Genomic DNA, 15,374 nt, shown 5'->3' with positions numbered 1-15,374 from the left:
TACACATACTTTCAATTCACAGCACATACAAATGAGATTCCCTCAAATAAGCAGTCTAATTGAAAATGTCAAGGTAAGACCAAGTGGCTTTCTCATGAATAAAAATTTACACAGCCAAGCATTATAAAGTTGGGTTTTCCAAGTTGTGTGTATATATATAATATAAATATATGTATTTTTATATATATAAACATCCAAAATCACATTCCCCTCTTACAGTACCAACTGCCACACCATGTTTTCAATCAACAATTAGTTCAAGACTCTAGAATAAGCTTTTAAATTTGCACATATATAGCTATTTCCTTAGGGAAAGTTCATCAGCAAACCATGTATGGCCACATATAATCTATCTATAATACAAAAAAATCTAATAGAACAACATCTTACTTTAACACATTTAATTAAATCTTCCTCTGTACAATAACTAACCAATATATACTTCAACCCTATTGAAGCTTGTTTAAAAAGTCCCTTCTACTCATGCTACTGTAATTTTTCTTGTACAAAGGTTTAAAGTCACATGAAAACATCTGAGGGCTATCCATAACCATAATATAATATCTGATCTGTACTTTTAGTTTTGTCACTTGAAAGACTACTACCTAACAAACAGTAATGCAGCTCTTTCTACCACCCAATAGCCAGTTCTGGTCAAAATACTATCAAATCACAAGAAATGTACAGTACACAGGCTCACCCTAACTCAATACAATTTTTCCCCAAATGACAGACTGCACTAACTACATAACAATTAAGATCCCCAAGCAATCTCTTCATGTCTGTAAACTTAAATCAAACATCAACTGAAGACTGCTATTTTCTGTCCAGTGCATAAACATTGATATTTGCTCACTGACCTAGAAGAAAAGTTTGGCCCTAAACCACAAGTCACACTTCACTATAGACTTTCACCACAAAAACCCACCAACTTGACTTTGGGATTCCATGTAATTGAATGCATTCACATGGTTAAATTTTGTGTATGCATCCTTCTTTCAGGATCATATAATCAACATCTTAGAGTAACAGTTGAAAAAGTCAGTTTTCATAAAGGAGTGGTATTAACATAAGCAATAACTTTTAAAAACCTAATCATGACAGTATTAAGGTTTATTTACTAATGACAAATGAGGTAACTGATGGTTAAGCAGCATTCCAGTAATTTTTTTTTCAGTTTTTCAACACCACACACATTTAAATGGGCTATATTGTCCAAAGTTGATGGAAAGCTAATGCTGAGCTAGTTAATACTACATAATGGATGCTACAATTTTCTGCATCAGCACTAAACTGTTATATACCTTTCAGTTTTTCTGCTATATTAGCTTAAAGCAAAGCTAAAGAAACTAAAGCTGAACACATCTAAAAGTCAGAAAACAAAGCAAGGATAGCATTACATGTCATCTAACTACGTCTGAAGTCAAAATTAAGCACAATGGTGAAACACTCCGGTGCTATGTGGAAAAAAACATTTTCTAAGTGTCCAAAACACACTAATTCTGTTTTCAGGTTGTAATTTAGATAGGATAAACTACATAGTGTGCTCTAGCATTCCACGGTGATTGTGAAAAGCAGTTTTCAAAATGAAAAGTCTACTTAACTCACCAAGACCAATTCTTCCTCATCCTTATCTTTAATTACACGGTCATATTCAACTGTACGAACCTAGAAGGGAGCCAAATTCAAGGTTAGTGATTTTAACTCTGGAATTATTCAACTTGCAACTGCAGTTATATCAGACATTAACTATTATGCCACACTCCTGAAAAACAAGTCTAGAAAAATCAGACATCACATGCTCATGCCTGACAGATGACTTGATCCCGTAAGATAGTCATCTATTACCAGTAGTATTGAACATTATTCCTTTTTATCAGGACAGACTTCCAGAGGCACATATTTAAGGTTCACAGGCTTTGACAACACAGAACTACTGAGAATATATTTTAGTACCTCTGCCTTTCCTCATACTGGCCTTACCAAAATTAATTTGATTTCTCAGCTGTTCCTAAATCATTCAAGGTTTTTCCTCCCTGTAGCTCTCCTTTAGTCCAACTACAACTGTACTGAACTGCAACTCCAACTATGCTCTTCCATATGTGGCCAGTATGGATACATACACTGTGATCTGAGAGGCAGGAAATACTGCTTTGTTACCCAGCTTAGACAAAGCCTAGGCCACAGCCCTAGTCACCCACTCACTCTTGAAGACATATGTTTCCTTTTCCTGCGTAGGAGCAAAGAAAACACAGAAATGAAGCTGGAAAGTCACTTTGTGTTAAAATCCAGTGCACAGCAGCACAGTGATCTCCTACTAACACGAATCAGCAGGTTCAAGAAAAGTTTTGTCCTATTCACACAGCTCAGACTTGAATGTGGTCAGGACAATTTTTGTAGAATTTCTTCCAAATTGCCACCTCTGTTGGTATTTCCAAAAGCCTTAGACCTCAGCAAAACTTGACTAAGTAACAATGAAGAGACTGATCAACCACCCTGCCAAAAATCTAGTACATACTTTACTTAACAGTACCGAAACTTATGAAGTTGGTTAGTTGGGTGAGAGTTGTCCTTCAGTTTTGTTTCACCCACATCCCACCCCCATATTGGTAGGTCTTTCTCTATGTTTATTTTCCAAATCAGCCAAGTGGTTTAATTTAAACTATTCTTATTCCTCTATGATGCAGAAACTAGTATGTAAAACTTCAGACCTTATTTGACAAAGTTTTTGCCATTGAAAATATACAATGTTAAAACAGATGTCAATCACAGATGTTCATGCCAACTCTGCACATAAGGAAAGGGATAACCCACAGCACAGGAAAACATCTCCACAGTAAGCTTTGTGGCTATGAATCTGTCAAGATTTTCTGACAACAACAAACCACCTGGCAATCAAATGATTCTACTATTTTAATAGTCTCCATAAATTAGGTATCTTCTATAGCAATGAATTACAAGTACTTTACTACCAGATGTACCTGCAACTCTACCTTCACACACATGGCTTTCACTGCAACATCTTCCATGTTTTCACAGGATTCCCAGGCCTCCCTGTTACATCTTGAGCTCTGTTTTTTGCAGAAACCCTAGTTTCTTCCCACAATAAAGCTTTCTTCTTTGCTGAGTGCAAAGTGAAGGTAAGATGTACTGTTGCTTGCCCAGTACTACAAGTTGTAAGCTGAACACCTGTCAAGTTACTGCAGCACAGAACAGATAACGTCCTTCCTTCACTGTGGACAGTTAACAAGTATCTACTCTACCTAAACTTTTTTTTATGAAGTTTATAGGAACATATCTTCAGAAAAATAAAAATCTAAGCTTGGTTAAAACTGTCCAGTGAGTTCCACATTTGTTTAGGCAGCAGATGAGAACTGCAGATCAAAAATACCTTATTTTGTTAAAAACAGATTTTTTTTTTTCAGAAGAAAATTCCAAGTACAATCAACAGATTCTACTTAGAGCTCGAGTCAGAAAATTAAAAGCAAACATTCAAACAACATTTCTGTAAGGCAAAGACATTAATCTCTCAGTCTGGCAAAAGCTTAAGAGAAAATTCTGTCTTCCTGCTGTCAGCAAAATTCTTCTCTGCCAGTCTACTGTTTCCTGTAAACTGAAGTTTTATCATTTGTTATCTCTCCAAATTCAGAGATGCCCCAGTCTACTGGCAGCAAGTGTTAAACAGAAGTAAACACTTTTGTTAACTGATACATTGACCAACCTGCTCCTGAAATACGCTAAGAAATTAATGAGTAGCAACTGTTTGAAGCAATCTTCCACAGAAAGATAAAGGAAGATCATTTTATACTGAGCTTGATTCTTTTCAGAAGTCAGTATTTGCAAAGTACAAATAAGAAAATACTAGTGCTTGACATTAAAATGAAATACGTCTCCCATGACCGTTAAAGCAACCACGTCCCTTACTAATCTCTGCAATATCACTCCATCTTCCCAAAATTACTGCAGAATTTAAGATATCTCTATTTATATGCACATTCTCTACACCTAAACTGACATCAACAATATCAATATCTGAAATTATGTACTTTATTTTAAGCTAGTGGAATTCCTCTAAAGCAAAAGTGAATGTCTTTGTAAGATTGCTTTGTATCATTACATTAAAAACTGTTGAAACATGAGAAGTCTTTCATGTCTTTATATATTAAATCCAACTACAAAGACCTAAAATGGATAAAGTTTTGTGCCTTAAAAACAGAAAGGTACTCGAGATTTTTCTATACATAACATTTTTTTAAATAGTAGTTTCTTCTAGACTGCAAAGGTGTGCCCTACACTGGCTCAAATCACAAGTTCCAGCATCACAAAGGTAACCTGCCAAAAAGCTAGTACTTCTGAAGCACAACAGTATTCTACAAAAATACAACTCATGCAGCCCTCCAAGAGCAACAGATGAACATTTACTATGTAATCAGAACCCCCAACAAACAAACGGAACCAAAAAGTACAGTTTTAAGGCTGCAATACAATCTAAACTTGAAATTTTGTTTTGAAAATGCAATTAGACATGGGTCAGCATGGCAGCTCTCTTCTGTTGCATCTGGCCACAGGTATCTGCTGCTCCTGTTGCTTACCTTAGACCAGCCTCAGCACTCAAACACCCCTATAAAGCCATTAGACTCACTAATCCTGTAGAAACACACACTCAACAGTAACTTGCTACTACACAGAAGCCAAATCAGCGCAGAGGATACAAACACAGAGCAAGAGTGGAGGTACAAAACTGCACAGCCAGGAATGAGACAGGAATAAATACCTGGTAGTATAAAGGACAACCTTCCCAACAGCCTGCGACAAATTTTAAATGACTGCTGTTTCACAGTAGGTTTAGTACATCTCTTAAGACTCTTGTTCTCAGTGACCTCCATATACTAACCACCATCACTACTAACTATGCTTCTGTTTGTTGCATCTACTTCCTGTTACCGTACACGGTTTATTGAATAGAGAACATGGCACCTCAAATTATTCAATGAATAAACAGAGATGACAAGGAAGTATGACAAACCACAGAATCTAAACTGGAATCTGTGCCCTGCTTGTCATAAAACAACAGTATTTTTTTTACTACTGAAGAGGACGTTATCCTCCATTCTTATAGTCTACATCCTGTCCGAATCGAAAATAACATAACTTAAATATGTGACTGATGAAGAGTATAAATTCCCACACAGGCTATTACAGCCATGTAATCTCAAAAAAAAGAAAAATAATCCCTTCTAGGAAAATGGCATTAAATTACTAACAGATTTTAGTTAAGCGAAAGTTATTTTAAAAGTCTCGGTATGTTAGAAGCTAAACAGGCTAGTAAGCTTAGAGAAGATCATAAAGTAGAGGAAAACACTGTTGTAATTACATTAGTGATGTTCTACACAAAGTCAGATTAAGTAATATATCTACCTAAAGTATGCAAATCCTACCTGTGTGTCTGTCATGGACTTCTGTGACCTACAGTAATCTGAGTAAACATTTTTGCAGAAGATAGTTCTGACAGATCAGTATGTCCCCTCCCACTCCTAGCTCCACTGCACCAGGCAGCAATAGGATACTATACACACAAATAGCAAAAAAAAAAATTAATCTTTCTATAGCTGCAGAGTACACTTATTTTCTATTAAATACCCCTCTTTGAACAGCCAAAAGTAGATATCGTCTATCATTTATTAAAAAGCTTTCCTAAAGTTTATGCCAAGCTTTTACATGTAGATATACTCAAAAACACCAGATAAAGGAATAAATGAGAGAAGAGTAAATGAGAGGTAACTACAGTGAAATATGTTCAAACCAAAATGCTCTATGCAACAGATGAAATATAATGCAGTTCAGTAAATGTGCTAGGAGAATTCACTAGTAAACACACTTGTAATATTCTGAAATATTTAATATTTACAAATATTCTCTACAGCTTTTCTTAGAAAGAATCCTCCTACTCCATTTAAGGTAATGAACCTATTATCTGTTGAACACTAGAATTAAATGTAACAGGTGAGCTACATCTGTTCAAAATAAATTCATATATTTTTTGAAAATAGGTGTGCACTCACTACTTACGAAGTTTCAGAACTTCCTCTGAAAGTACTGCTTTCAGAAGGGTCTCCAAGTAACCAAAACCCAAACCAATTCTACAACAGATTGGTGTGTAATGTCTCCTCTTCTACCTTCTCCCTATGCTGAAGAAGAGACATTAAATTATAAGTGGCTTACCTAAGGTCACAGGGAGGGACAGATGTTCCAGTCACTGTCCTTATCTGTGATCATGAGCCTAGCTTTTAACTACTTTCTTACTAGTCTGCTTTCACTTATGCAACCATTTAGCTTAAACACATGCATTTTTCTTCACCAAACTGTTTCAGCTGTGGCCCACAAACCCCTAGAGCCCTAGTGACAATGTCTAGAAGAGTACTTAGAACCACAATCAGAAAAACAAGCTCAGCAGCAGCAGGCTTGATTTCACCACACAGGTTCTGCAGCAGCATTGAGGAACCATTAAAATTCCCACATAGCAAAAAAAAAAAAAAAAATCCAAATTAAGGATTGCCAGAAAGTATACAACAATTAGGTAAAAGTTACTTTTTTAATCTTTTAATAGATCAGGGAAAACAATCACATAGAACTCTCAAAGCACTTTCTGAAACAATGTTAAAGGCCCAGAAGCAAAGCAAACATGTTACAGTTCTTGTGCTTCTGCCTACTCTTCCAGGTTGCATCAGTTGCTCTCTGGTAATATATCATCCCATTTTCATTGCTAAATAACCCCCAGGTATCATGATCAGTTTAAGATCACCTAACCACAGCCAGCTGCTGAAAAGCACTGTTCCACTCTGCTGTTAAGCACTGTGTCAGCGCTTTTGTTCATACAACTGTGGGTGGGGTACATAGGCTTGACTGAAAATTCATGCAATTAGTTTCCAATTGAATCAGTGAGAATAAATTGTGAAGCAGCACCCCAAGCTCCTGTACAACTTCGTTACTCCTGTGGTTTATGTGTGCCTTAGGCTGCGTTACTACTTGCCTGTATGTCATCCCAAAACCATCTGTTATAAATAAAAAAGAAAAACCTTTAAGAAACAAGAAGTAGCTATATGTTTATCTGGTATGATTTATTAAGAAAAGTTAGCTACAGATAGCTAACACAGCTGACCAGTACCCTGTTCTTTAGGAAGCTGTTTTTTGTAATTACCAAGATACTGGAGGAAAGTAATCACTGTCACTTCCCTATTCCTCACATTTAATCTATTGTCACAAAGCCATATCTGAACTAAATTCATCTTAAACACTAGAGGAATTCCTAATACTTAAACACAGTTTTAACAGTAAATACGTTATAAATACATGTTACAAACTTTGATACTTCTAATCACAGAATAATTTAGCATAGTCACTACTGAAGCATAAGCAATCCTATTTTCATAGGACACACTTTGCAGATGAAGGTGGGACACTAAGTTTTGATACATTGCATCAGCTCTATAAATGTATTTAATCTAGTTATGAGATTATTAAGTGAAAAATTACCACAGGAAGTAAATTCAGTCTTGTTAACTGTATGTAAGTACAGATTGAATCTTCTAACTAAGCCTGAATATCTTTATCATGATCACACAGGAAAAAAACATGCAGAAAACAAGATGTTATTACTGCATCAAGAGCAGGTATTCCACATTCTGAAATTCATTCACACTTTAAACACAAATACATCTACTGGATACAAAAGCAGAGTAGCAAGACAAAAAGATTCATTTCACTAGCTCAAAGTCATTCTCAGCTGATGAACTAGTCTGCTGCTTGTCAGGTAGTTTCTCTATTTCAGGCTAGCACAATAAAGTAACACTTATTTCCACTGAAAATACTACTTCACTTGTTGAAACTTCTCTATTCAAAATGAACTGACAAAATGTTGAGGTCAGTAGAAGACATCTCATAAAAGATAGTTAACAAAGAAACCTCTATCTCATCTTTCCCCTCTAGAAAGAAAATTGCATTACACCCATCTTGGATTTTAACATCCCAAAACAGCTCAGGATAAAATGCATCCACTAGACATGTATTAGCGTTCAGAAAAGGTGTGAGTCTATAGTGCAGGTAAGTTGTTTAGCCCTGTAAGTAGTCCTAACGCAGGCAGCAACACTGAATACACTTAACAGTGTTCTTCACTTACCATCACGCTTAAGAATGTGCAAAATAAAGGATAATTTTGCACAATATATATTTGTAATTAAATATATACTTACAAAAGACCTTACATACAAAACGCATTAAGAAAAAAATCTTCAATTTTATACCAACTCCTATTACACATAGCACATCACTTTAATACCCACTAAGGGTCTGCCAGCAAAGTCAACAGGGAGGCCTAAAAATAAGCTCTGTAGAAGTTTCAAAGCAATCACCTGAAACATTATTCTCAGAGATTTTACTGAATCAAATTTAAAACCACGATACACCGACTGTAAATAACTTAAAAAAAAAAAAAAGGCACTGGCAGCTCAGTGTGCCTCTAATCTGCTAACCAAGACAGCACGCATGCACCCCAGCAACCTGCTTCTACAGAAGAGGAAAACAAACTTACTCACTTGTTCCTGCAAGAACAGCTCGGTACTCTGTCAGACTAACCCCCCGCCAGCAGCACCGAGATGGGCGATTACTCAGGAAGCCAAGCAAGCCGCCGAGCAACGCTCCTTCAGGAGAGGGCAGCCGGAGGTCTCGCAGCGGCAGCTTTTGCCACCGGGGAAAATAACGCCGGGAAGACGAGGGGCCCTTCCACCGACAGCGGCGGATCGCGTCCCCTCGCTCCGCGCCGCCGAGGGGCGCGCGGCACCACCACCCCCCACGCCCCCCCCCCCCCCATGGAGGAAACCGGGCAGCGTGGATCCTCCGCGGCTCCCGGGGGCTCGGTGTCTCGTGTCTCCCCTCAGCCCCCCCCCGCCCGCCGGCGCGAGCCCCTCCAACCGCCGCCCCGGGGCTAACGAAGGAACCGGGCAAAGGGAGCGCCGCGGCCGCCACGGTAGACGCCCCCCCGAAAAGCGGCCGGGGACACCTACCTACCGCGTCCCCGGAGCGGCGCAGATCGCTGCGGGGGCGGTGGGGGCGGCGGGCAGCCGCTGCGCCCCGCGGCGAGGCTCTGCGGACTCGGCGCTCGGTGTGCGGCCGTCAGGGTCGGGCGGCGGGCCCTCCACCTCCGGACACCGCTCCTCCCGCTCCTGCCCTGCCGCGGGAGCTCCCAGGCGGCGGCTCGCCGGGAAGGGCGCAGCCGGAGAACTGTTCCGAGTCACAGAGGAAGCGTCGGCGGCAGGGAGCGCCCGCCCTGACGAGGGGAGGGGGGGCGGGCTCACGCGTGGGCGGGGCCTCGAGGGCAGGGGAGCCGCCTGCCTACCCTCCGCGTGAGAGACTGACAGCACCCGCCGGCCACTCGGGAGACGAGAAGCGCACGCCAGGCCTCGGGAGGGGGCGGGGATTGCTGGTGGGCAGAGGAATCAGCCAATGGGAGAGGGGCTGGGCGCGGCCGGGTGGTGGCGGGTTCCGGTGCCGCCCGACCCCTCCTCAGCGCTGAGGGGGCAGGTAACGGTCACACAGCGGCGGGCGGCGGCGGCCGGAGGGGACCGGCTGGAGAACGGCGCTTGGGGCCCTGGGAGGCGTCTGGCTGCCGGTCCCTGGGTGCGCTCGCCCCGCTGCTTCCCCTTAGGACTTAGAGATCTGGTTCGAAGCCGGGAGGCGGTACCGCCTCAGCTGCTCGCCTTCCCAAGCCTCGGTGAGCTGGTGCGCCACGCCGCTCTCCTTCGCAGGGGCAAAGGTAGCGGCTGAAAACGGGAAGGGCTGGCTGCTAGAGATTGCCCTGTGCCCGGGCGCGGCTGAGGCCGTTTCGGACCACAGCCGAGGCGCGACAGGAAAGGGTTAGCCCTAACCCCTTCATTCTCTACCGGGCACCAGGCCCCAGAGTGCCAATATCCTGCGGTGTCGAACAGCTCGCATTTGATAAGTTTCTCAAAAACGCCATTGTCCGCTTCGCAGTCCCCGCATTTGACAGGGATAACACTGCTTGTTTGGCACAGCAGCTACAGGTGGGTGAGGTTGCACACTGCTGGCTGCACTCGGGCCTTGTGTGCTCCCTGTGTATCCATCCAGGAAATGGGGAAATCAGAATCCCAGTCTCGCTTGATGGCAGGGAGGGCTACCATGTAAATGTTAAAAAATAGACTGTAAGTCCTATATAATAGACTTTGTGCCAACAGTTGTGCAAAAGAAAATACCTTGTGGCCCACTTCTCTGATCGGGAGAGTAGCATTTAGGCCAATGAGGGTCTAAAGTTTTAAGTAAAAGGATTTTTTTTTTTTCTTCATTTGAATACTTAAAAATAGCTTTAAAAGTTTATTCACAGCTTGTTTTACAGTCATTATAAATATGGAGGAGAGAGGATGCATGGGTTATGTGTCAGAGCTTCTGACATATCTTGAGTATTGCTTGCCCAAATTTTCTAGGGAAAGTTTCCATCTACCAAGAGCCTTCTAGAAATCCTTGCAGAAGAAAGAATTAAAAACAATACAGCTGCAAGAGACTTTAAGAAGTCATTCACTCAATCTTCTTTCACCAGCTGAACATTTCCTAGTCTCAGTAGACATTTAATTACTTTTGCCAAAAAAGATCCATGAGCAATCTGTGCTGTTACTCTGATTAAGAAGGATTTTGCTGATGTTTAACTGTGATATTGCAACCTAGGCCCATTGATAATTGTCTTGTATTCATGCTAAGTATTTTGTGGTGTGCTAGTATATAAGGTAATGTCATTGTCATTCATTTGCAGAAATGTGTAACTCCTTGTTTACCCTGTGGAGCACAAATTCACCTCCAGAACATGTAACTTTCTTCCAGCTGAAGAGGGTATACAATTCTCAGCTTCACAGCAATTCACCTCATCTTGTCTAGCATGATACTGGATGCAGTCCTGGAACAATGCAGAGAGGTTTGTGCTGTTTTGCATTAAAAGTTTCCCCTCTATAAAAGATGGTTTCATCAAAGAGGAGTGAGCATATACTGAATAATTCCGGTGTTTAATCCTAGACTGAGCATTAGTGCCTTCATGGAATCTTTTCACAATTCCTGCACACACAGCAAAATAGCAGAGCTTGCAAGATACCATGACTCTCAACTTTCCAGAGCTTTTAATTTTTAAGAAGTACTTTATCATGAAGTTGACAAGATATTTCACTCCCTATAAAATTTCAACTTTACTATTAATCATTTTGCACTGAGATTTCAACAGATGTTTCCAGAAGGCTACACAATTTCATTTATGCAGTATTTTTCTGATGAACTTAGTCCTCCATGCCATGTGAAAATATTTAATTACTAGATACTAGTGAATTAAGAACTTGCACTAAAATCCCTACAGGCATACTTTTAAGTATACAGTTCAGATTTCCCTTAACAACTTAACAGCTCTTCCAGTTTGTTAAAATCTTTGTTCCTTTCACACATGTGGAAGAAATAATCATATGATTCCTCCTTCCATCCACTGTTTTAAACTCGTATTCAGTTCTAAAAACTGGTCTTTCCACTGTCAAGCTCATTTAGAATGATTGCTTTCCCTGTAGTATCTCAATCACAGTCCTTTCAAATTTCTGCCATTCAGGATCCTGTAACTTAATCCATGTACCTAAGAAGATCTCAGCACCTAAAAATAGAGCTAAACAGGCAGTAATATAAGCTGCTGCAGTACATTAATTCTTTCTTATGGATCATCCAAATTCCATTTCTCTAACCTTTAGCTTAGGTTTTTTGTTCTAGACTAAGTGTTCCCAGCATGTGATACAAAACTTGCTGTGACATAGTAAACTAGAGAGTTATGAGGCAGCACTTTGCCAGCTTTTAGCCCTATGTGGAGAGGCAATGTAGGGAATCTGTTTCTGGCTGTTGTAACTGGGTGCCTGCAAACAGAAAACAAACAACACTGGGTACTTTCCATTTGTTTTAGAGTTCATGAAATTTGGCATGTTTCATGCTGTTTGTGAAGGAGAAAGCCTTACCTGGCTGGACTCAGCAGTGTGCACTGGCAGATTAGGGCTGAGGTATACTTGGTTCTAAAAGCTCAGGACTGCAAGGAACCTTTTATAGTCCTCTTCTGAACATAAGAGAGCACACCAATGAATCTAGACTTGTTAACACCCCATGAAGAAAAGCATGGGTTGCCTTCTGCTGTGCATGAGTGGAGCCCAGCAAAAAAAGCAGGAACTGTGGTGATTGCTGGTGTAGTGCTGTCATTGCTAGTGTTGGTGGCAAAAACCATGCCCAGTTTGAGAATCCTTGTAATACATCATCCTCATACATCATACATTAATCAGTTGACAGATTGTCATTACTTCAAAAAAAAAAAAGCAAAACCAGGCTTTGGATGTTTATGTCATCTGACCTGCATACAACTTTCTCTCCATAATCCTGAAGTTGCTGGCTGCACTGACTTCTCAGCAGTTTGCTGTTCTCAATTTTTCTTCAGAATTTATAACCTGGGAGGAGTACTCTCACACAAGGGAGAGATGTGAAGAAGTGATGTGCTCAGGCTGATCACTTCCATACTAATGGACAACAATGAGCATTTAAACGCTAATGGAAATCAATTGCACAAAAAAGCAGAAAGAAGACATGTAGATCTTCACTGGTACAATGCCTCAACTGCATCAAAATCTATTTCAGTACAACGGGGGAATTAGCCTGTTAAATTGTATAATGAAAACATGAGTCATGTCAAGTGAAAGGACTAAAAGGGTGAACCATGTGATGAAGTACAGAAACACAGGCACTTTGGAAGAATGCTAGAATTCTCAAGTTTGAGATAGTGATAAGAGATCTGATTGTTGAATCAAGGCTTCTTCATGTACACAGATGTTTTTGTTTGTTTTGAGCGTTTAATCATAGACCCACTTCAACCAATGGTAATAACTTTGTCATTTATCCAAGAAGCTGAGCAGAAGTTACGTATTGTTTCATTCAGGTAAAAGTGATAGTCAAAGCTCCAAGTTTAAGGAAAGGAAAAATGGATAGATTTCTACAAAAGAAAAAAAAAAAAAAAAGAAAAAAGAGGTGTTTGAAAAGGTTTTCTGCCCCATAAGCACTTTCAAAGCAAAGCTTCCTAGTAACTGTTAAAAATAAAACTGGATCTTTGTGTTAGAATATTTAGAAATAAATGTATTGATTTTATTATAAAGCTACTTAATTTTCATTCTGTGATTCCAAGTGCAATTAATTAAATTTAATGCTGATACAGCCTTTTAAAAATTGAGGTTTTATTGATATAAAAGGGTTTTTTAGAATAACTTTTTTTTTTCAGTACTATAAACTTCCTTATATTCTCTTTCCCCCATTTACTGTTTTCAATATGTTTTAGAAATGTATCCATAACCTGCAAGTTGAATTTAAAAAAAAAAAAAAAAAAAAAGAAGAAATACTGCTATGATGTGAACATTTTCAATATTTTTCAGGCACTGCATCTTGATGTTTATTTTCCTCTCTTAATGTAACAATCAGGTAGTATAAATAAACTATTTATGTGTTTCATGCTATTCTGCAGTATTTCCACTCCCTTCCATAACAGCAATTAGACAAGTTCCAGGGTTTTAAAAATGCTGCATTTGCTAATATACCACAAACTACACTATAAATTGTATTTGTTTTTTATGCCAGCTGCTAAATGATTCACCATCTAGCTTCACCAGTATTTACAATTCTTCCTAATCCTATCCTTTAAAGAGGAGCAATGAATAGTCCTTTGCCTGAATCTAGGTTTTTACCCTTCTTATCCCCAAAACCATACACTCACATCCTGTTCTCTAGTTTATGAATTGTTTGAATTCTATCTTAGAAAATCAATAGTGAGTTAGTCACAAAGCACTAATTCTTAGCGCACAGAGTACTAAGGTGACTCTTCTCCAATGAAAAACTTACATTTTCCAACCATTGTTCTAGCCACCGTTCCTCAGTAACTGACTCACACACTCTGCCCTCTAATCATTTCCAGAATAGGTTATGTGAACAAAGCAAAAAAAGGAAGGTTTCTTAGAAGCAGCTGGTAAAACTGCAGAATAATTTTTTTTTTTTTTTTTTTCCCCTGTGGACACTTCTGCCTCCTTCCTGTCATCTCTTAGAGCTGTTGCTCTTTACCACATGTCAGATGATGGGCTTCAGTGTTTTCCAAAGGAAATCCCACCACTGTCAGTATTCTATCTGCTTCCCATGAAACTCTGTCAGTTTGAGAGATGAGCAAAATGTTTCATAATAGCACCGAGTTAATTTGTGTGCTATTGTATTGAGTATGGTCAAAGGTAATCAAGTGTAGTATGAGATCATTTAAATGGAAAGTATATGTGGGAGCAGAACTGTACTCAGATGACGGGACTCATTAATTAGCTTGCTCAATCACTGCAGCTCTTTCCCAAAGCCAATTATTTTTCTTTCAATGTCATATAACATTATCAAGAATATCCTGTTACTTATTAGGAGATCACATATTCCATAATCTCTGTAAGCCAGATTTCTTGCACACACCAAGGGCTCCCTCCATTTCAACACAAAAGCCTCCTATGTGCTACCTGTCCTTAGGAATCTTCTGGAGCCTGTATCTACCATTAATTCTGTATATACTCTAATTTTGACTATCCAAAATCACAAGGTTTCCGTTTGTCATTTACCCTTACATGCCAAAAGCTATGCCATTTGTGTTCCTTATTTACATTCTAGGAGTCATTTTCCAGCCTTGTTCTACAGACAGTGAGTATATTTACATTTTGCCCTTTGTATAAAAACAGTTGTTTGATTAATGGAAAATGATGAAGATGCTTGAGTCCATCACTCTACTAAATAAGCAGAACAGATTCTACATGTTTTCCATTTTCCCCTTTTTGTCTTTCTAGTTGCTTACCCAATCAATAGCATTCTGCCCATTGACACTACAAATATTTCTTGAAATTAAGGAATTGAACAGATACAGAGCTACTTGGCAGAATTATGGCTGTGCTACCCAGACCAAGTGGTTTTTGTATAGTAGAAGTTAGAGGAATTCACAGAAAATTTGTATCCCATTGTACTTGCGCTTATGGATGGGAATGTATATTTCTCATTAAAATATTAAAGATAAGCAAACCATATCCATCATCACTTAAGTCTTGATTTCCTGTTAGAAATAACTAGTTTTACAGTAGTAAAATTCATATTCAGATTTGTATTGCTTTTGTTTGGTTTTCCAGATATAAATACTGCACTGAACTGATCACTGTATTTTATGTTTTCTCTGAAAGTTGAGATTAATGAACTATATTTCACAGATATAAAATCACGCCAAAACTGGCCATAAAAAATAACTTTGCTGCTAA

The 15,374-nt window shown here is 39.3% G+C and overlaps 1 protein-coding gene and 1 long non-coding RNA gene across 7 annotated transcripts in view; one reads left to right on the top strand and one right to left on the bottom strand.

Annotated features, from left to right (window-relative positions):
* Positions 1-9,317, bottom strand: part of CSNK1G3 (casein kinase 1 gamma 3) — a 92,580-nt gene extending 83,263 nt beyond the window's left edge. For all 5 annotated transcript variants that reach the window (XM_042787764.1, XM_042787767.1, XM_042787769.1 and 2 more), the window contains exon 1: positions 9,060-9,317. The gene's annotated coding sequence lies outside the window, so the exon portion shown is untranslated. The remainder of the gene's footprint in view (positions 1-9,059) is intronic.
* Positions 9,318-9,537: 220 nt separating this feature from the next.
* On the top strand, positions 9,538-13,216 carry LOC116959460. 2 transcript variants are annotated; one of them, XR_004405852.2, is made up of 3 exons: positions 9,538-9,766; positions 10,817-10,975; positions 12,506-13,216. It is a non-coding gene; the product is annotated as an uncharacterized LOC116959460 (long non-coding RNA). The 2 variants fall into 2 exon arrangements; XR_004405851.2 differs by having other exon boundaries at positions 9,538-10,076.
* The last annotated feature ends 2,158 nt before the right edge of the window (positions 13,217-15,374 follow it).

The sequence above is a fragment of the Tyto alba genome, unplaced genomic scaffold, assembly GCF_018691265.1.
Source record: "Tyto alba isolate M040663 unplaced genomic scaffold, T.alba_DEE_v4.0 Super-Scaffold_13, whole genome shotgun sequence".
NCBI classification, from domain to species: Eukaryota; Metazoa; Chordata; class Aves; order Strigiformes; family Tytonidae; genus Tyto; species Tyto alba.
This window is presented reverse-complemented; position numbering and strand designations above follow the sequence as displayed.